At 39.1% G+C, this 21,367-nt stretch overlaps 1 protein-coding gene across 1 annotated transcript in view; it reads right to left on the bottom strand.

Moving 5' to 3' along the window:
- The window catches only part of CSMD1 (CUB and Sushi multiple domains 1), a 1,381,920-nt gene that overhangs the window by 636,304 nt on the left and 724,249 nt on the right, over positions 1-21,367 (bottom strand). The window lies entirely within an intron of this gene.

Raw genomic sequence — 21,367 nt, 5'->3', positions numbered from 1 at the left:
TATATATATATATATATATATATTCCAGTTGGTGATGTGTCTCATTGAGTTAGGATATATTATTAGTTTTACTTTCAATCATCTCAGAAACTAGATGTCATTTACAGATGTGTCCAAACTTATCTGATCTCACATTTCATTAAACAGTCCAACTCAATACAATATCATAACGTTAAAAGAAAAAAAGGACCTTCTGTCTTCACTGGGTGGTCACAAATAGGCACAAATAACATGTTCAGTATATCACTTAATATAAAATATCTCAAAAAAACTGTGCTGTGTATAGCAAGGATACTTAACTTCTGATACACATATTTAGATATGTCCAGTCAAGAGGACAGATAAGGGAGGATACATCTGTATGAGTTGAGCCAAATGGCAAATTCGGCTCACCTGAATTGATAGCTCAGATTTGCCTGCATATAATTTCTTCCACCTGCATAAATATAAGCCTGTAGCAATCTGACTAAATTTAACTTCAAGAATTAGCTTTACATGGAAAGGAAAGCAAAATGTCATTAATAATGTGGATCAATTTGGTATTTCACAAGAAACCAATATAGCAGAAAGAAAAGAAAGAAACATAGAATGCCAAGAGCAGCATGTGCTTTGTGGAAAACCTGCCCGGGGCTCTGAAATACCAGATGTATTCATGTGAAATAGTTGAATGTTTTCTACCTAGAAAGCATAAATGTATGGATTGCTCACAATTTCACAAATAAATGCACTGTGTCTTAAAAGCTTTATTGAAATGCTCCATTATACACATATGTAGGTGTACTTGTATTTTTGCTGAATGGGCCACCATTGCCAAAAACATGTTTATATACAGTAGCTTTAATAGATTATATCAAACTTGAAAAGTATAAAAATTATTTAAATAATCTCACTTAATAAAATGGTAACTTAAGATTGGCTTTTCCTAATCTATTTCCTAATCTATGCCATCCTAATCTATTTCTGGGGTGAGATGCACCAGAATTATTAAGAGACTCCAGCCAACTAATAATTTTGGCACATCTTGGGAAGTCCATTCTGCCATAATTGAAATTTATGGCATCAGTGTTTTTAGTTCTTTTAGTCGAATGTGCAGTTTTTAGTTCTTGCATGCCAGACCGGCATATACTGGCTCTGACTGAGCCTTGTGTACCAAAAGTTCTGTATGTCAGCTGACGATGTTTATCCCGACCTGTGTTTGACCTCCAGTTTGCATTTTTCTGGCCTGGTTTTCAAGACGCTGTCACAAGTTTATTCTCATATTTCACAGTCCATTTCCATTTTTACTAGTCTCACTGTGTTATCATTGCAATTTTAACTATGTATTCACTTGTGACACTGTACTGGTCTTTACACTTGTCTTCTTCTACAGACTTACGTAAATGTACCCAACCACTATTGTCACTGCGCAATCCTACCACTCTGTATTATAGTAAAAATGCTATATCCTATGTATGCAAGAACCACAGTTCTTATTTTAAACTACTGCTCCCAATACATATCTATGTATCTCCAACTTCCTGACTAGTTTATGGCCGTTATCCTATATGCGCTGGATGCTCTTCTAAACCATACCCTCTTCTCGCATACTAGACCTTTTCATCTTATGCTGCCTCTCATAGATGGCTTAAACTACGATTAGCAGCATTTACAATGTAGTCATCAAGTACTACCACATATTATCGGTAATCGTCAAGGCGACCCACAACTCCAAAACTTCTGCAAGCAACTGACAATGAAACCTACAGATTAGTAAGAAAACCTTGCAGCCAAGTGTGAGTCTGTGGAGCGGACACTGTTATCCACAGCATCCCATAAATGCTCTATAGGTTTGAGGTTCGGCGAGCAGGCAAGCCAATCGAGGGTCGTGAGGTCACTGGTGTGTTAATTAAGCCAGTCTCGTGCCATCAACGAGTGATAACATGTTACATTGTAAGCACTGGTCATTGATCCCTGCACCAGGAAATTGGAGCCCAATTGCTACCATGTGAACACAGCCCAGACCATGACGGAGTCACCTCCCGCCTGGACATGTCCCTGTTGGTATCCATGGCTTCATGGGACATATGCCACACTCTCACTCTTCATCACTCTTCATCAGACCATGCTGCCACTGTTTCATGGTCCAATGACGATGATCGCAGGCTTATGCCAGTCTTTGAGCTCTGTGTTGCGGTGTCAGCAAAGGGATACGGGCATCGCCTGTTGAAGCCTACGCGGTACAGTTTTCGGCATATAGTCCTAATAGAAATGGGGTCCTGGTGCCCCATATTGAAATTGTTGGTTATTTGACGCACAGTAGACCATCAAGAGCTCCGTATGACTCTGTGGAGGTGATGTGACATCCGTTCATCGAACACTTGTGGTCAAATGGTGCGTTGGTTTACGCGGCTGCCAACGTTGTCTCTGTGATATTGTAGGTCCACTCGAGACAGTGTTGACCTCAGAAACCCAAAACCCCAGGTAATCTCCAAAATTCTATGCTCCATGCGTCTTGCACCAATTATCATCCCACGATCAAAGTCACTTAATTCACGACATGCTGCCAAATTCATGAGACACCTGTCTGCATCAGACTGCTCAACACTAGCACCATAATCCACAATGCATCACACTGTTTGAGTGTCATATCTGACACAACCTGCACTGGGACACACCTTCTGTGACTTTTGGCCAGAGCTTTTTTAATAACACTTTTTACCTATTCAGTTGCAATTGGTAATGAATATAATGGATAAACGCAGTGGTGGAAAAAAAATATATGACTTAACGATACAACATGTCTGCTAGAGGCCCCATTGAACCCCTGATGATGTCCTTTTCTCTGCTTCTATTAATTCTGGAATATCACTTCTGGTCTTAGTAAACACAGAGTGTATTGTAGAATATTAAAACACATTTTTATTACAAATATCAGAGAGCAGGGCATTAAAACTCTGATGAAGTCAGGAACAGTTATGGATAAAGTTTGGAGGTAGAAGAAAAAAATTGCAATGTGCAAATAGCAAAACAACAGATACTGCATTACTATATTGGAAAGAGAAAGTTTTTTGGACATGAATATTATCAACTAATTATTAATCCTTCATCATTTTATTTAATATTTGTGTATAAGAAGGAAAGTTTTAAAATTGCTTTTAGTGATGTGTCAGGAATAGTAATGTAACTGCAGACGGATGATTGGATTAAAGTTCTCGTGGTAAAATCAATTGATTCCCAAATGAATTACTAAGAATTGACCAAACAACACTTAACATTAGATAAATTAAGTCTGAATTCCTTAAAGATTGCCTTCAAAGAATTAATGTTCATAGTCAGGTAAGTTCAGTTTTTCTTAGTTATATTCTGCAGCCATACACAAATAGATACTAGATACTGTAATTGGCATAGTAAATTACAGTTAATTCAGTCTTGTTTATTTGAGCTCAAGTGCAAATGTAATTTCAGATGACATTTATCACTATATCTAGCTCTCATATGACTCATAACCAGTTTATTTTGTCATTTTTACCTCGTTGGCCTACCTATATTTGTCAGGTTTCCCTGAGCTCAGCTGAAGAATAAGCACAAGCTAGTTGCTATACATTGGACACATAGAGAAGAAACCAGCTCTGGGGTGAGATAGTTTACTTACTAGATACAGCACCAGTGCTTCTGCTTTTCTATTTCTGGATCTAATCCTTTTCTCCTCCCATCTTTCCCCTCTTAATAACTTCAGCTGTTACCTGACCATTGAGCAAGCTGATAATCCATCTCATTTCTACCTTTCTGTAAGTGGATTTATGTTAAGTTAATCTTTTCAACATCTCTACATATGTGACCACTCTTCACAGATCTCCAGTTTAGTTAACTACTTAAATATTTCATGAAACCAATGTAACACAGTATAACAACATGCTATCAAAAACTTTAAAAGGATGACATTCATACCCCCTTCACATAGAGTGGAAATGCAAAAACACAGAGAGGACAGCTAGCATATATTTTTGTTACCTTATCAGGAGATTTGTTGTGTTGAGAAAACAAATCAATGATATCACATAAGGGTGGACTCACATCTATCTATCTATCTATCTATCTATCTATCTATCTATCTATCTATCTCTAAGGAAACACAGACAGCACTCAAAAAATGGTAGAAAAATGGAAGTACCTTCTAAGTGCAGGGTGAAATTGATTTAAGTGCAATATATTTATAGTGCATCATGGATACATCAAATATCCATCAATTAAATAAAAAACAACTAACTATAAGTGTATCAAAATCTCAATTCATACATAAATACTAAAACATGTGATGACAGTGTAATTAGGAACACTTCTAATTATCTATCAAAAATCTTCAAAAAAATCTGTATCATAATCTCAAAACAATACACAACTAAAAACAAAAAAATAATTATTACAGTGTTGCACGATGGAAGACAATCTCACCAGTGTCTCAGGTGTCCACCAGGGTCTCACAGCACCATGAAGACATCTCCAAAGCACAACTTCACGTCTCCTATCCAGTCTCAACATCAAAGGGTTTGCCACCACCAAACAGAAGGTAAGGTATGTTGCAATGTATTCGGTTTCACATTTGGCGATTGTGGACACCTGAAGCTCTGAATCACTTTGGGACCCTGGTGGACACCACAGAGACATTATAATGGCACTGTGAGACCCTGGTGGACACCTGAGACTCTGGTGAGATTGTCATCCATCCTGCAAAACTGGAATAAGTACTTGATTGGTGTTAATTGTGTACACTTGTTTTGAGATTAAAATATGAATTTTTTGGATCACGTTTGATAGATAATTAGGATGTTTTATGCAATTAGGGCTAGTTCACACGGGGACATGGAGGCTGATTTTGACAGCTGATTTCGCTTCAAAATCAACCTCCATAAAATGTAGACCTATGTGAATTGCTCGCTTTTTTATTTCTGCTAGCTTGCTAGCAGAAAAAGAAGCGACATGACCTTTCTTCAGGCGTTTAACGCCTGAAAAAATGAATTGGAGTCTATGGGGCACTGAAAAAAAATGCTTGCGGTTTTTGGTCGCTTATTTTTGCAGCTGTTTTGGCAAAAACTTTATTTAATTTTTTTTGTAGTGCAAAAAAAAAAAAAAAAGCTTAAAAATACCAGCGACCAAAAAGCGTCAAAAACAGCGTCAAAAACAGTGTCAAAAACTGCGTCCAATGCAAAAAACAGCGTCCAAAAAAAGCGACGATGAAAAATCAGTGCCAAAACCAGCAAGGCTTTTTTCACGTGTGAACTAAGCCTTAAACTTTGATCACATGTATTTATATGTATGCAATATTTACATTTGTATTAATTGTGACTTTGATACATTTATATGTGTTTTGAATTCAATTGATGGTTAACATATCCTATAAAGCATTATAAATATATTGCACTATAGCAGCTCAAACGTTGCACTTGGGTAAAATTTTTTGGGCAGTAGGTACCAGCCCAGGGCATAGACTATGTCCAAAAATTATCCAAGGAAAAAAATAGGCAGCAGAGTATGAGGCAATATCCTACCTCAATTTTCACTATACCTACGGAGTACTGCCTATTTTTTCCTTGGATGTCTATCTATCTATCTATCTATCTATCTATCTATCTATCATTGTCTATTCAGAGTTTCTCAGACAATATTATACATAGAAGGAGAGTAATCTATTATCATTAAAATGGCAGTTTACTTTGAGTGAAGATTGTAAAGTTATACATTGGTGGGTCATTATATTTACAGTGCAGTTTTTATTCTGTGAAGTCCCATCAATCATTTGCTGAACTGAGAAGTAGAAAAATTAACTAAGAATTAAGGAAATAAAATATATCTGAATGATAGATATTATTTTGTGGTTTATATGCATTATTTGATTCTACATCCTTTAAATAAATCATAGATTTCAATGCAAACTTTCCAAGAATAGGAAATCTTGGCAAGGACATTGGACTTCTTCCAATCCTTTTGCAATAATTTTAAAGTAGAAAATATGTGAGAATTAAAATAAATAAAATATATGTAACAATAAATCATACTTTTAGGATACATTTCTCTGAAAAATTTAGTACAAATGGAAAAATCTGGCAAAAACCTTTGAAGACCTGTGTAATGCCTTTGCCTGTTCAGGTCTCTGCACTACCCTCTGCTCGCACACTGCAGTGCAGGAGGCATGTTTCGTTTGCTTATTTGCATTTTGTTTCACTGTGTGAACACTGCTCTATTACCTCTCCTCTGTAATTGAATTTCCACTACACCCATCCCATCTCCTGTACCTTGTTTCCTTCTGTTCATCAAATAGTTAATCTTAGCTTTGCATGTGTGATTGACATCCTGTCTACCAATCAAGTCTAGGGCAGGTCCTGGGCTTCCTATATTCCGGTCATCAGCCCACACATGCTTGCTGGCAATTGTGACTCTGTCCTTAGACTTTGTCCCTGCTAAGCTCCTCTTTCTACTACTATTGTATTACTTACCCCTGACCTCTGGATTACCTTGGGATTACTCTTCGGATTACAATTTTGTACTGCTTTGTCTCTCTGGCTTTGACCCTTGCTTGCTGACTTTGCTTCTGTGTTGTTTTTTCCTGTCTTGTTCTGTGTTGCATTTATTTCAGAACCAGGACTGTTGCCTTGTTACTCCTGTTACTAGGACAGTAAGGCAAGTAGGTAGGGACAGGGTTGAATTTAGGGCTCACTGTCTCTGTCTTCCCCTTTTCCTGGTTTCAGCAGAAGCAAAAGGGAATTGCCCAACTAGCAATTCCCTTACAACTTGTTAAAGGAGTTCAGCCTGAAAGGAGTCAACTGTTATTTACTTAGGTCTGGGGATATTCGAAAAAATGGATAAATGGAAAAAAAATCCATCATCTCCAAAGTTATAGAAGTGAGAATAGAGTAGATGCCTATCAGTAATGTAAATATGAAGTGAAATAGAGATTATGAAATGTGAAATGTCATACAAAAGAGAAAATATTTCAGAGGTCACTATTCAATTATAAAATACTAGAATGGAATAAATATATGTAGTCTTACCTACTGCTCAACTTGGCTGAATCTGTCTAGATACCGTATGCATATCACAATATTAACAGCTTCTCCAGGCAAAATTGTCATGCAATATTGTATTATAAAGTGATATGCTACATGTATTTGTGTGTGCCCTCCCAGTAGTTATACCACTGTGGTGTAAACATATCTCTATGCCAGTGGCATAACTACCACCATAGCAGCAGAGGCAGCTGCCACAGGGCCCGGGACATTAGGGGCCCGGTGACAGCTGCTACCGCTGCTATCATTATTCTCTGAGGTTTTTTTGGACCCCCGAGTATAATGATCGGGGCTCCCTGTTGGTGGAATACTTTCCACCAACAGGGGGCCCCGAAGCTGCAGCAACGGCTGAGACACAGGAGCTGCAGGTCTGGCTCCTCTCAGTGCTTCAGGACGCTCCCCCTCTCTCCCCCCTCCCTTTCTCTGGCTGCTCTCTGCCCACCAATGAGAGAGCTGAGGAGAGCCCAGGAGGCGGGGCTTATCCCTGCCGAGCTCCTGCCGTCCTGCAAGAGAAGAAGAGGAAGAAGCTCCAGGACTCCAAGAAAATGAAACTAAAGATACACAGGTACGTACTGGGGTTACTTATTAATATCAGGCATTTGGGGTGATTACTTTTGTTTTAGTAACTCCATGTGCCTCATATTAATAGCAGTTAACCCCATCATGTCCCTCACATTAACCCCTGTGTGCCTCACCATAAGAGTTACTGATATGTGAGACATATGGGGGTAATAATAATGAAGATACTTTATTATTACCTCCATGTCTCTCACATATCAGTAACTCTTATGTGAGGTACACAAGGGTTAATGTGAGGGACATGATGGGGTTAACTGCTATTAATAGGAGGTACATGAAGTTACTAAATTGTAATGCACATGACCAGATTTTTTTAATCACAATTGTCCTGGTATAGCGGTGACATGACAGTATTTAATCCTGTAGGGGCCACTAAGGGACATAATACTGTGTGCAGGGGCCTCTAAGGGACATAATACTGTGTGCAGGGGCCATTATGGGACATAATACTGTGTGCAGGGGCCTCTAAGGGACATAATACTGTGTGCAGGGGCCACTATTGGTCATAATAGAGCGCGCAGGAATGTGTAAGAGGGACTCGGTCGAGATCTTCGGTGTCGGGGGGGGGGGGGGCATGTCAAAAGTTTGCCACGGGGCCCCGCCATTCCTAGTTACGCCACTGCTCTATGCTATATATATAAGTGCCCACACTTAGCTAAAATTGTTTAAGGATGACAATTGCTCATGATACTAATTCAATAAAATATCTCAACATGCTAAAAGAAGGCATGACAAATTGCAACAAACAAAAAATAAACAGTGGATATCCATATCTAAACTCATATAGGATAATGTGATACATGTGCCTTGTGATACAATATCATGGAACGGTGTTATAGGGAAAGGATATTATTAGGTGACACACAAATGTGGACATTTTCAGCCAAGAAGAACAATAAGGAAGGAGATATTTTTCTAATAATTTTTACGTCTTTACAGGTAACTTAACAGATGACTACAGGTAAAGAGCTAAAAATTTGGAAACATACAGATGTACTGCACACACACAATGCTGGACTATACTGCTTGATCTACTACTATACTCCTATATAAATGGCCCTGAGAAAATCCCTACTGATCATAAAGAATTACACTCAATACAATAATATTTATGCATTTTTTTTTTAGATACCAGTAAAAAGAGCCAAAAATTTCTTAAAAACTTTTTAAGCCATACAAACTCAAGAGGGAGCAGAAGTTGTGACTAAAAAACTCACAAACTACTGAGCTGCTGTGGTTAGAGATGAGCGAGTAGTATTCAATCGAGTAGGTATTTGATCAAATACTACGGTATTCGAAATATTCGTACTCGATCAAATACTACTAGCTATTCGCAGGAATTATTCGATTCAGCCCAAATCACATGTCACCTATATTTTGGTACAATCCAGGGAATACCAAATTTATATGGTTTTATTTACATTTTAACCCCTTAACAAAAATCCAGTCAGTCTCCTTGCTACCATAGCAGGGCGAAGATGCCCCTGAAGCTTGCTCCGGGTGTCATTGATCCCTGGCAAAATGGTGATACCCACGCGTCAATGGTACAATAGCACCTCGGTCAGGTTTGTGGACATCAATTACGGGCATCAGCACCAAGTGTCTACTGTATAAAACACTAGTACGGCGGATGTCGGGAAGGGGTTAAGAAATAAATAATGCATATACTGTAAATAATCTATTAGTTCCCAAATATAAATGTAATGTACATGCTGCTAATAATGAATATAATGAGTATCAAGTAAATCTATTTAATGAAACAGTACCCCACATTAAGTATTGCAAATGAGTATCAGCAGGTTGCAGCCATAATCTTCAACCCTCATCCCCAATGCACATCTTGCTTCATGACTTCCTCTAGTGGCCAAAGAATCTAAACAAGGAATAAACCCCCATGGTATCTTTCTTCACACATGCTAAGTAATTGTACACATTCCAGTGATAACCCTTCCCTGCATTGCAAATAAGAAATTTCAGCTGAGAATCATGTACATTTGTCTTTGGTTAGTCATTCTATTGACTAGTAAGCAGGTTTTAGGGAAATAAAACAGTTGTATCCCTGAAGTAGTGGGTGGATTTATTTATCTTCACCATTTACTACCAAGGCTGCCATGGTTACTATTTTCTTTCTAACACTGAGCACATTGAAATGAATTATGATAATTTGCTTGTAGTCGCTTGCATCTTATATTGCACAATTTGCAGCATAAAATAATGAAGTAATCATTAAATTCCCATTTTGTTTAGTATATAAGATGGGTAAAAGTGTGAGCAAACAAATATTTATCAGCTAAAAGTGCACGACTGCCAAGTAAAACCAAGGAATGTGCCATGTAACATTGCAGAATTATTTCATAGATTTATGAGGATTCGCTATCCCCTGGCACGCAGAGCTGCAGACTTAAAAGGTTAAAAGTGACTTTTGCTTGCAGGAGCCCAGATTTTACATCTAAAAGTAATGTTTAAAATGCTATATGTTACTTGAAAACAAAGGGCCGGAGTGAGCATACAAGCACAGTTAACAATTGATTTTGGCTCAGTATACCACTTTATTTAGACATCAGGAACATTGTTTTCCTTGTAACTGTGTTCTACTTTCTCCCTGTACATGTCTAAATAAAAACAAATAATGTAATTTCTGTAGCCATACCTGCACTTTACAACGTCCTGTATGGTTTACCAGCATGATTAAATGCTACTTTCTGAAAGAATAAACAAAAATACTTAGCAGGCGTCTACAAACAAGAACAAAAGCCGCTCTGTTAATTGCTGTTTATAAGGAGCCAAGTGTATGTAGGAATACAGCAATTTAAAGGGACACTAAATCCTAAAAACTAGGGCTTTATTCAGTACAAGGAAAGATGGCTGCTTTAAAATCAGCTCATTTGAATGGAGGTATTCACATGACCAGTTTTTTATTAGTTTGTTTTAATGGGGTATCAAAAAAGGCAAAATATCCTACTTTAGCCTGTTTTCAGATCCCTTAATAGACTCAAGTCTATGAGGGATCTGGGAGTGAAAACAGTAGTGCTACATATGCAAAAATGACAGTGAAAATGTTCCTTTCCTTCAGGGTCTCAAAGCCATTACACGGTCAAGACCCAGGACTAGTTGCCAGAGTTGGAAAATATCCCAACTCTGGTGATTTAACCCCTCAGATGGCGTAATCAATACTGCTCCTGGCTTCTGAGTTGTTTGGAGGGAAGATCACCCTTCAGATCCCCTCAGATCACATTATGGGGTTCAAAGGGTTGCCAGGGCAGCCAGGAAGTTGAGCAACAACTTCCTGGCTGCTTATCCCCATTGTACATAAGGATACTATGTGTGATGTACTATAATACAGTTAATTGCAGTACATTGCACTGAGGATCAGGAGATCCCAGCCTCAAGTTCCCTTACAAGACCAAAATAAATATGGCATTGCCATAATTGCAATGACCTGCCAGGCAAAATTGTCATTTTTAAAGCATAGTGAATGGTATAAAAACAAGAAGTAAAAAATAACAATAGAAATAGGTTTTTCTACATGGACCCTGCAAAAACATTAATTAAAGCTGATCAAATCATTATATGTACCCCAAAATGGTTCCAAATAAAAGCACAACTTGTCACGCAAAGAATAAGTCCTCAAATAGCTATGTCAACAGAAAAATAAAAAAAAGGTATGATTTTTGGAAAACTGAGATGAAAGATATGAAAAGGTCACAAAGCATTAATACCCAAACTACCTTAAGTCCTTAAAGACTAAGTAAAGATAGTGTTCAGCACTTCCTGTTACAACTCCACATAATATATTAAAGAGGACCTTTCATCAGATTGGGCACAGGCAGTTCCATATACTGGGTACTGTGCCCTGGGTAAAGCGCTATCGGTCCTGGTACCGTAGCGCTTTACAGTCAGAAGGGCGTTCCTGATACTCTGTCAGGAACGTCCTTCTGCCCAGCAGCGCCTATTGCGCTGTACAGTGTGAGCGGGAAGAAACGCCCCCTCCCCTCCTGATAATACTCGTCTATGGACGAGCACTGTGAGCAGAGGGAGGGGGAATTCCTCTCCGCTCACACTGTACAGCGCAATAGGCGCTGCTATGAAGAAGGACGTACCTGACAGAGTGTCAGGAACGCCCTTCTGACTGTAAAGCGTTACGGTACCGGGACCGATAGCGCTTTACCCGGGGCACAGATCGGGAAAGCCGATAGTGCGCTGAATTCAGCGCACTATCAGCTTTCCAGCAGTATATGGAACTGCCTGTGCCCAATCTGATGAAAGGTCCTCTTTAAGCTGATTTTACCTATGCAATGATTATAGTGCAAGGTGGTAGATTTATTTTGGCATTCAGTATTCCTTTTCATAGCTCCATGTTGTTGTAGTACAATGACTATCTTTTCCATAACTTTGACTGACAAATCTGTCTAGCTCTGTCATGATTTGGGAGACAGCAAGGGGATTTATTTAGATATATTTGGTAGTCTGCAGTCCCTAGTAGAGATGAGCGAGTACTGTTCGTATCAGCCGATCCGAACAGCACGCACGCATTGAAATGAATGGAAGCACCTGGTACTTCCGCTTTGACGCCGGCCGCTTAACCCCCCGCGTGCCGGCTACGTCCGTTCATTTAAATGCGTGCGTGCTGTTCGGATCGGCTGATACGAACAGTACTCGCTCATCTCTAGTCCCTAGTTCTGCATTACGTGGGTGTTGTCCTGCTGCTGAACAAATTTGGAACCATTATATGTCTCCTTGGTGGTATTTTTCAGCATTGAGGACACCATCAAAGAGTTTATGGTTAAAAAGAAATCACACTCTATTCATAGGACTGCCAAGACTTGCTCTGACTCCAAGAATGGGGGGTCTTTTTCCAATCATTGTGACTGAATGTTGGTGTTTTGCATGGTGGGCAAACAAACTTGCATTCTTATTCCCTTCAATGGGAGCACCGGAGAAAGTCAAAGTAAGGCTAAAGTCTTGTTCCTATGTCGAAGCCTGAAGTTCTTCCATGAGGAATACTTTTGTCCAGACTTCACCAAACAGTAGTTGGCTGCACCTGGGCCAAACTGGTTTCTGCCAAATCTGAGCTGATGGCAAAGCTGGAATTCTGATTTAGAAAGAAAGTAAATTTAGAAAGGAAATTTGAATGAGAAAGTTGAATGAGGCAGCAAGATGTGGAGCTAAAAGCAGCACACAACGGATGTGGTATTCCTGCCCCTGTGTGCAGTTTAGGACAGGTGGAATTTTTATTGAGTCAATCAATCCTCCCCTATAAGAGGTCCAGAGACACCCCCCCCCCCGTGTTATTTTCTGTCCCGTATGTGGGACAGGTGGAGGAGGCTTTCTAGCCTCCTCTATGGTTTGGAGAAAGGTGTCTTAGAGCCTTCTTATTCTCCTTTTTCTTCTTTTTCTTTCTTTCTAAAGAGAAAGATCTGGGTTTATATTCCAGTCTTTTGTCTTTCCTGTTACTGACATTTTCTCAGCTGTGTTGCAGCTTGTTCATTACCAGCAGTAAGTTAAGCTGAGTCCTCTCCAACTTTTCCTGTGTCCAGTGCAGAAACGAAAGCACTACTTTCTATTGATCATATCTATTACTCATTTTACTCATTCTATTGCTTCTATCAGCGCCCGTGCACACTCACCTGTGCTGCTCAGCCGTGGGAGTCATTTTACCGCCATTATGGTAAGATCCAACCAAACTTTTTATGTCTTGCAGTTTTTTAAAGTGCATTTAGTTCCTAAGTGGAGACCATATGCTGTGGACCTAAGTATAGTGGTTCACATATAGCTGTGTATTATCATTGCTTGATAAGTGCATATTTGTTTATTGCTCACTGGATGGTGTATTCTCTAAGTTATATGTAATGGTGCCTATCTTCCAACCTGCTGTTGCAGACTCTGTGCTCTCACTCGGCTGATGGGCTGGGTTTTTCCGCTGCCTTAAATCGCAGCTAATGTGAACAACAGCCTATTAATGCAGTGAGTTTAAGGCTCACTGGATTCTTAGCGGCTTGCATATATACAGGTGAGGTAAGCTGAATGTGCGCCAAGTCTACAAGGTGAGAAAGGATAAATCCCATCTCTTGAGTGCAGAAAAACACATGACTGTCTCTGAGTTGATGTGTTCTCTGCACAGGTTGGGCTTTAGCTCAGTCTCTTTGCTTCTCTCCTCCACACTCTCCTAGCTGGGAGAAAGACCTTCTCCTCCTAGTTAAGAGAGGAAGAGACTTGTCCCATCTCCTACTGAGAATCCCCTAAGTGAGGGTCGTTTCATGGATTCAAATCAAATCAAATCAAAAAATGCTTTATTGGCACGTCCGAATAGGTATTTGGCATTGCCAAAGCTAGTAAAGTGTGTGTGTGTGTGGGGGGGAGTTGGGTTGGGTGGGTGGTGGGTATGGGGGGGGTTTGGGTTATAAAAGGATTCAACACCCGTTTTATTGTGGTTTGGTCCAATGAAGGCAAATATATTCATATACTGATTTTTAAAAGCAAATATACACAGTTAAACCATTTGTAGTGTTCTCAGTGGATTGTTACAATGCTTTTTACTGTAGCAAGCAAGTTATAGTAATCCGATATCATACCATTGGTGCCACAAGGTTTCAATAACAATGCCAATGCAGAAGACCAGACAGACACATGTAAAGCCCTATAACTACTGGTTTACTGCACTATAACTTGAAAAACAGATATAACAATAACTAAATAGAGCTGAGAAACATAATACAATGAACAATCATATCACTTTTTTTCATATCTAGCTCTAAATTGCTAAGATTCCATTTAAGGTATATATATTTTGTATTAAATAATGAAATTGTGAAAAGCTTTACTTTTCTCTGGTATAACAGCACAGACTAAAACTTTATTTGGAATTTGTTATAATTAGAAAACACAATTTTCTATTACAACGAACAGTTTGTTTCCATGGAAATCCTCCACCTACACAATGTTCTAAGATGAAATACAAATGGGAAAATGTTTTTTTTTTTTTTTTTTTGTACTGGCTCAGGATATTCTGTATCAATGCACATAAACAAGCATGTGAGGCCTTCAAAATGCTGATTCATCTTTTTTAAAATTTAATTTTGAAGCAAAAATGTAATATAGAAGTAATAGCATTTTCAGCTATTCCTGCATTACTTTTTCTTGATATTGCAAATAAAACAAACAGACATGTTATAAATAAACCTGCATTGCAAAGAACTCCTTGTAATTCTAACCTTACATTCACTTTATGAACAGCTTGTGAAGAAAAAGCATAATAAGATGCTATCACAAGATGTAGCTCGCATCTTTTTTATTCATTTAATGGTAACATGCATGATATTATTCCTACCACTATGCATAATAAATATTCTGAATTAGATTACCCTTTAATATCTGCTAAGTAACATTACTGTAGGTTTCCAAATAGATGCTTTGGAGTAGTTTAACCCCTTATTGGGTGCAACATATCTATCACAGATGAGCATTAGTTGTCATTTTGTGATTGATAGATGGATCACAAGGATCTCAATGGAATTGCCTTTGTCTTTCTCCTGCTGCGACTACGGGGATGGGGCACTCACAAATCAGAGTATAAGTGAGTGTCTAGAGATAACAAGTATATACTGGATTTAAGAAACAGTCCTGCTATAACATTGTTTGACCCCATTAAATTTTATCTCTGCTACTCCCTCCTTTGTGGGATTGGTAATTGGTATTTCTGTGATTTTTAGTATCACCTATTCCAATTGTTATTTTGGGAGTCAACACATGTGCCATTTTGTTCCATTATTTGGAAGAAAGGGCTCTAAGATCAGTCTTGCAATCTTTTTTATTTTATATTAAAAGTACTGATCTGTGCTGGGGTGAAATCTGGCTTCACTGACTTTGCAATTTTGGCTGCTATTTTGCAATACTGTTTATCATTGGATTGCATTATTTTTTTTCTTCGGTTCCTGGAGGCTGCAGGTCCATGATGACCAAAAGCAAAATGCAGTGAAAAAACTTTAACTAATACCCTGCCAAACAAAAAAAAAAAAAAAACACTGCTTGAGCCCTGCAGACTAATGTCAGCAAAATGGAGAAATTCCTGTATTCCCTTCAAGCTACCGTAATTTGAAGGTAGGTGAAGTGGAAAATGGTGTAAAAATAAAAATGAGGGAACAGCAACTAGGCCAGGTCTTCACAAACTGGACCAAAGCAGTAAGTTGGAGGTATAGACAAGCTGGGTACAATTAAAATCTTTCAGAAGAAAATAAAGGCTGTATGTGACCAGACAAGCCAAATTAGGATTGACATTTTCAGGTATGAGAAACAAAATTTCAAAGAAAAGTATCAAAAAATATGTAAAGGAGGTCTTGAAGACACAGTGCTTAAATGAAATACAAAATTGAAAAATTTGAAAATTTGAGGATGCAAATAGCTTCTTGTCAAGCATGCTCTTTGGCATGGAAATAGATAATATAAATTTCTCAAGAGCCCAGTGTGGGCCGATACGTGCTGTACTGCTCTTTCCAATAAAAGGACATTTTCCATCCATACAAGTTGCTGACAGACCGGATTGTTTTTTCTATTGCAAACCCTTTTGCCTGGAGAGGGGTGTCTGCCATGCAATTTGTGGGATAATCCCCAGATTTGCTGGTGCTGCTGCAATTATTTTTCTTTAATATATATATATATATATATATATATATATATATATATATATATATATATATATATATATATATTTTTCAAGAAAGAGACAGCACACGAGATCTTTCTGCAATTGTCCAAGCTGGATTATAGAAAGGAAATAATTCTTTGTCTTAGCATCTTAGCATACACATGCCTGGGGCAGTGTAAAATGAGCTGAGGCAACAGATTAAGGAGGGAAAAGCCAATTACAGGAGGAAGATGGAGCAGAAAATGGCTGAAAGATGTGTCAGTAAAATTTGGAATAGTCTTAAGTAGAGATGAGCGAGTAGTGTTCGATCGAGTAGATGTTCGATCGAATACTACGGTATTCGAAATACTCGTACTCGATCGAACACTACTAGCTGTTTGAAGTTTAAGGTTCAATGCAGAACCAGCGTTGATTGGCAGAATGCTATACATTCTGCCAATCAATGCTGGTTCTTCTCTTACCTTTCCGAAGTCTTCTCCGCGCTGCGTTCCCGCATCTTCTTCCGGGTGGAATTCACTCTGCCTAGGCATCCGGCCTAGGCAGAGCCGACTGCGCATGCGCAGTCGGCTCTGCCTAGGCAGGATGCCTAGGCAGAGTGAATTCCACCCGGAAGAGGACGCAGGGACCCTGCGCAGGGATAAGACTTCAAGCAGAATCCAGCCCGATCATCACTCCTGGACTTGGTAAGTATGATTTTATCGAATGTTGCTTACCCCTGAAACAAGCATTTCCCCCCATAGACTATAATGGGGTTCGAAATCCGTTTGAACAGTGTGCAGCTGTTAGAATTGGATTTCGAACCTTGGACACTTTAGTGTTTGTTCATCTCTAGTCTTAAGGTATTATTTAGTCACAGACAACCAATCTCCCAGGTAGAGGGAGACACAAAATAGTTTAATGAACTAAATCTGCTCTTCAACAGATTTGATCACATACTAGCTCCTCCAATGCCAGCATGTAATTAAAACCTCCTCCCTACACACACACACACACACACCAGGGCCCCACCCCCACCTGCTTGCACTCAGCTGCCATCTGGTTACAATTTGATCTTCACTGAGCCTCAAGTGTGTAGGGAAATCAGGAAGATAAAAGCAGACAAGGCCGAAGGACCGATGGGATAAGTGCGAGAGTTCTTAAAATGTGTGGAGACCAGCTGTGTGGTGTGGAGTGGTATCACAATCGTGGAAAACATATTGTGTGGTACCTGTTCTAAAGATACCTCATCCGACGGACCTCAACAAGCTGCAGACCTGTAGTACTGGCATCCCACTTCATGAAGATCCTAGAGAGACTGGTCCTGACACATCGGCCAGGCATTGGGGTGGATAATGCCATCATCCACCTTCTTTGCAGAGCTCTTTCTCACCTGGAGAAACCAGGGAATACTTTGAGAATAATGTACTTTGATTTCGCCAATGCTTTTAACACCATTCAGCCAGGGCTACTGAGAGACAAACTGGACCTTTTTGGAGTGGACCATCACCTGTCCAACTAAATCCTAGACTACCTCACAAACCAACTTCAGTATTTGAGAGCCCGGGGCTGTGTGTCTGACACTATGATCTGTAGTACGGGGGTACCTCAAGGTACAGATCTTATCTATTTCCTCTTCACATTGTACGCTGCTTACTTTAGGTGCAACTCATCTAGCTGTTACTTGCAAAAGTAATCTGATGACTTTGCAATAGTAGGCCTTATCACAGACAGAGATGACAGGGAGTAGAGAGACTTGAACTGGGACTTTGTGGAATGTTGTCAGTGGAACCACCTCAGAATTACTGCTTGGAAGACTAAGGAGATGGTGGTGGTCTTTGGTAAGTGGAGTGGACATCCAGTGTGGAAATCCAGTGGACATCCAGGGGACAGCCATTGAGATATTCAAGACCTATAAGTACCTGGTGTGCTCCTCAATAATAAACTAGACGGGGCTGATCACCTGGATGCTCTGCACAGAAAGAGTCACAGCAGGCTCTACCTGCTCAGGAGGCTGTGGGCCTTTGGAGTGTAGAGGGCACTTCTAACAAGCCTTTTTCAACTCTGTGGTAGCATCGGCCATTTTCTTTGGAGTGTCCTGCTGGGGGAGTAGCATACCAGCCAGGGACAGAAATAGACTTGACAGGCTGGTTCGAAGGATACGGTTTGTGGTTTAGCTCCATGCTGGAGAACAACTCCCATGCCATGTATGAGACCATGGCAGCACTGGGCTGTTAGTGACCGAATTATTCAGGCTGCATAATCAACATCAGGCTAAGCAGAGATCACTCCGCACAGAGAACTAAATGATCCTGAAGTCTTTCTTTACTTTTTAGTTGCTATCACTCCTAGTATCTTTTCTATCTGCTATTCTTAGCTTGTATGTGTTCTTTCTTGTAATATATTATTGTATTATCGCTGCTGTAACATACTGAATTTCCCCATGGTGGGGCTATTAAAGGATTATCTTATCTTGTCTTACATAGGATGTATATGTTTTTGTTCTCTAGTGATAGAAGCATTATTTTCAGTAAAGTCAGAGAGCTGGTGGACTTAGTTTATAGTGGTCGTAGAATAATCTATACTGATTATGCCCTAGACCCAGTGATATACCTACCATGAAGACATTGTTAGCCTTTGCTATTTATGCCCATTGAAGAAGGGGGCTCTCAGGTTCCTCTCACAATACTTTGATGATATGATAAATCCTTTTACTTTCCTCTGTGTATTGAGATTTATGGTATAGTCTGTCAGACCTGCCCCACTACACTGTAAGGGGACCATTAACCCTTACATTTAAAAGCAGCAGTAGGTCAGTATATTGTCAAATAATGGAGGTTGTGAACAAATGCATTCTGCCTGTCAGCTGTGGACTCTTTTTTTATTCTTCAAATGCACTTTCTTAAGAATATCAAGACAAAATGCATAATTTCTACAACCACTGCTTTTTTTGTTACAAATGGGAGGAGATGATGGATAATGGATCATTTTGCAAGGTGGCAGGACACAGTTGGGTAATGTGTGGTGGTTGAAGTGGATGGTTCGATTTATAATTTTTTTGTTTTGCTTTTTTCAGCAATTTCTCTCCTGTTTTTCAAAAATGTAAAGTACTATACCAATATTGCTATAATAGATTTAGAGAGGTTTGGAGTGGTTGGCAATGTTCCAGTTTTGTAAACAGTTTCAACTGGCTATACTCTTCTATCAGGAATCTTGGCAAAAGTTCTGGATACCTAGCTTAGATGAATAATTGAAAAACTCACCTTGATAAATCTTTATTTTGGGAAACCAATAGCCCTTTTTTCTGGGTCTTCGGGGAGATCAGAGGAACTGTCCAGTGTTTGTCCACATTAAGTGATACTAGGAAGTTCTGTTTTGGTACATTGTAACTTAGCTGGGTTAAGCTTTTGAATGTGGGAACTAAGGCAAGAATTAGTCTAAGAATTAGTGGGGAAACCTCTCCCACGTTTTCTCTTTAGAGGGATATTGCTATATGCAAATTATATCTTCTTCTCTCTTGATAAAGCAGGAAAGTTAGTAAAAAAGTTTTGAGGATCATCAGAAAATATGGCAAATATTCTGGCTTTGAGATCAATTGGACATATTGCTTCTTTCAAACAGATGGTGCAAAGAAAAGATCCTAGATTTGGTCTGGTTGGATCGAATGAAATATTAGGGTGTTTGGGTCCCCCCAGAGATTAAGCACTACTTAAAATTAAATATAATGCTGAATATTGTATGTTGAGACTGCTTAGAATGAAAACCATGATTTAGGGTGGGCTTCATCTTTCCTCTTTACCTGATTCTTCCTACATGGTTTTCTATATATTGTAGTCTAGTGTGGGTACCGAAAAAGTATTTAGTTATTGGTGTTAGGTGCAAGAAAAATCATTTGGAGAGAGAAGCAAGCACATTTTTGTTTGGGGAAGCTACAGTTAAACAAAAAAAGGAGGTTGGAGTTATCAAATGATTTTTTTTTTTGGCACAGTTAGGGGGTACTCACACCACCTGTCTGAATTCCTTTATGAAACGGTCTGATAAAAAAAACAAAAAAAACAACAGATCTATAATAATGGATGGCAACAGACATTAACTGATGCTTAGGTGCACACTTCTTATTTTCAACGGATCTGGTAAACACATATGGACACAAAAATCCTGAACCCCAGATTTTTGTGTCTGCAAAAAATAACGAACATGTGACAGATTTTGTGTAAACGGACACTAACAGTCACAGACGGACAAGAGGTATAGTCCCATTGAAATCAATGGGATTTTTAATGAATTTATAACGGTTTTGATAGTGCCTGTTGTTGACATTTTGTAATGGATGCTAGCGATGGACACTACTGTAGTCTGAACGCCCCCTTAGCATTTGGTAAAAATATGAATGGTAGTTGGTGGTGAGACCTATTACAAGGGTCAGATAAAGGGTTAGAAAGCAAATTTGTATTTAATGGGTTTAATACCTTTGTGTGTTGCAGATGTTTATAATTAATGCTTTTTCTAAAATTTTACTGTAATATTGTTAAATCTCATAATTTGCTGAACTTAGAGTGTGAGTGGAGAAGGTCATGGAGTAGCATTTGTGTCCAGCATGTCATCCTTGACAGATGAAGGGGCTAGTGGAATGTTGGGTGGAGGTAGAAGAAGTCTCGTTACTAACAACAATACGTCAGTGTAGCCAAACTTAGGGCTATGGTCAAACAAGGAACGATCCGGAGTACATGGAAGGATCATACCTACACCTTTCCTTATGGGGAAAAAACTTGGATGAGGGTAAAGCATCCTCAGCCTTTATAAGCAGGCTTTGGTAACATGGAGGTAGAGCACTAACTCCACCTTCATACCAGCTCTCACTCTCTTCATATTGACACTTGTTATTTGTCATGCATATTCTATGTTCTTTTAACTTTGTTTAATTTTTGGACTGTAACCTATCTATTCATTTGAATTAAACCTTCGTTTGCTGTTTTAACCACAAATTGGATTGGACTCCAGCTGCTTCTTGGTATCACCGAAGTACACCTCTTGTCTCATCAGTCAAGTGGTGTGGGACGTTATTTAACATTTGGCGAGCCACTCAGTCGTTGTCTGGAAGTATTCCTCAGTCCTTTGTTTGCAAAAGGGA

Source organism: Leptodactylus fuscus, chromosome 3 (assembly GCF_031893055.1).
Source record: "Leptodactylus fuscus isolate aLepFus1 chromosome 3, aLepFus1.hap2, whole genome shotgun sequence".
NCBI classification, from domain to species: Eukaryota; Metazoa; Chordata; class Amphibia; order Anura; family Leptodactylidae; genus Leptodactylus; species Leptodactylus fuscus.
This window is presented reverse-complemented; position numbering and strand designations above follow the sequence as displayed.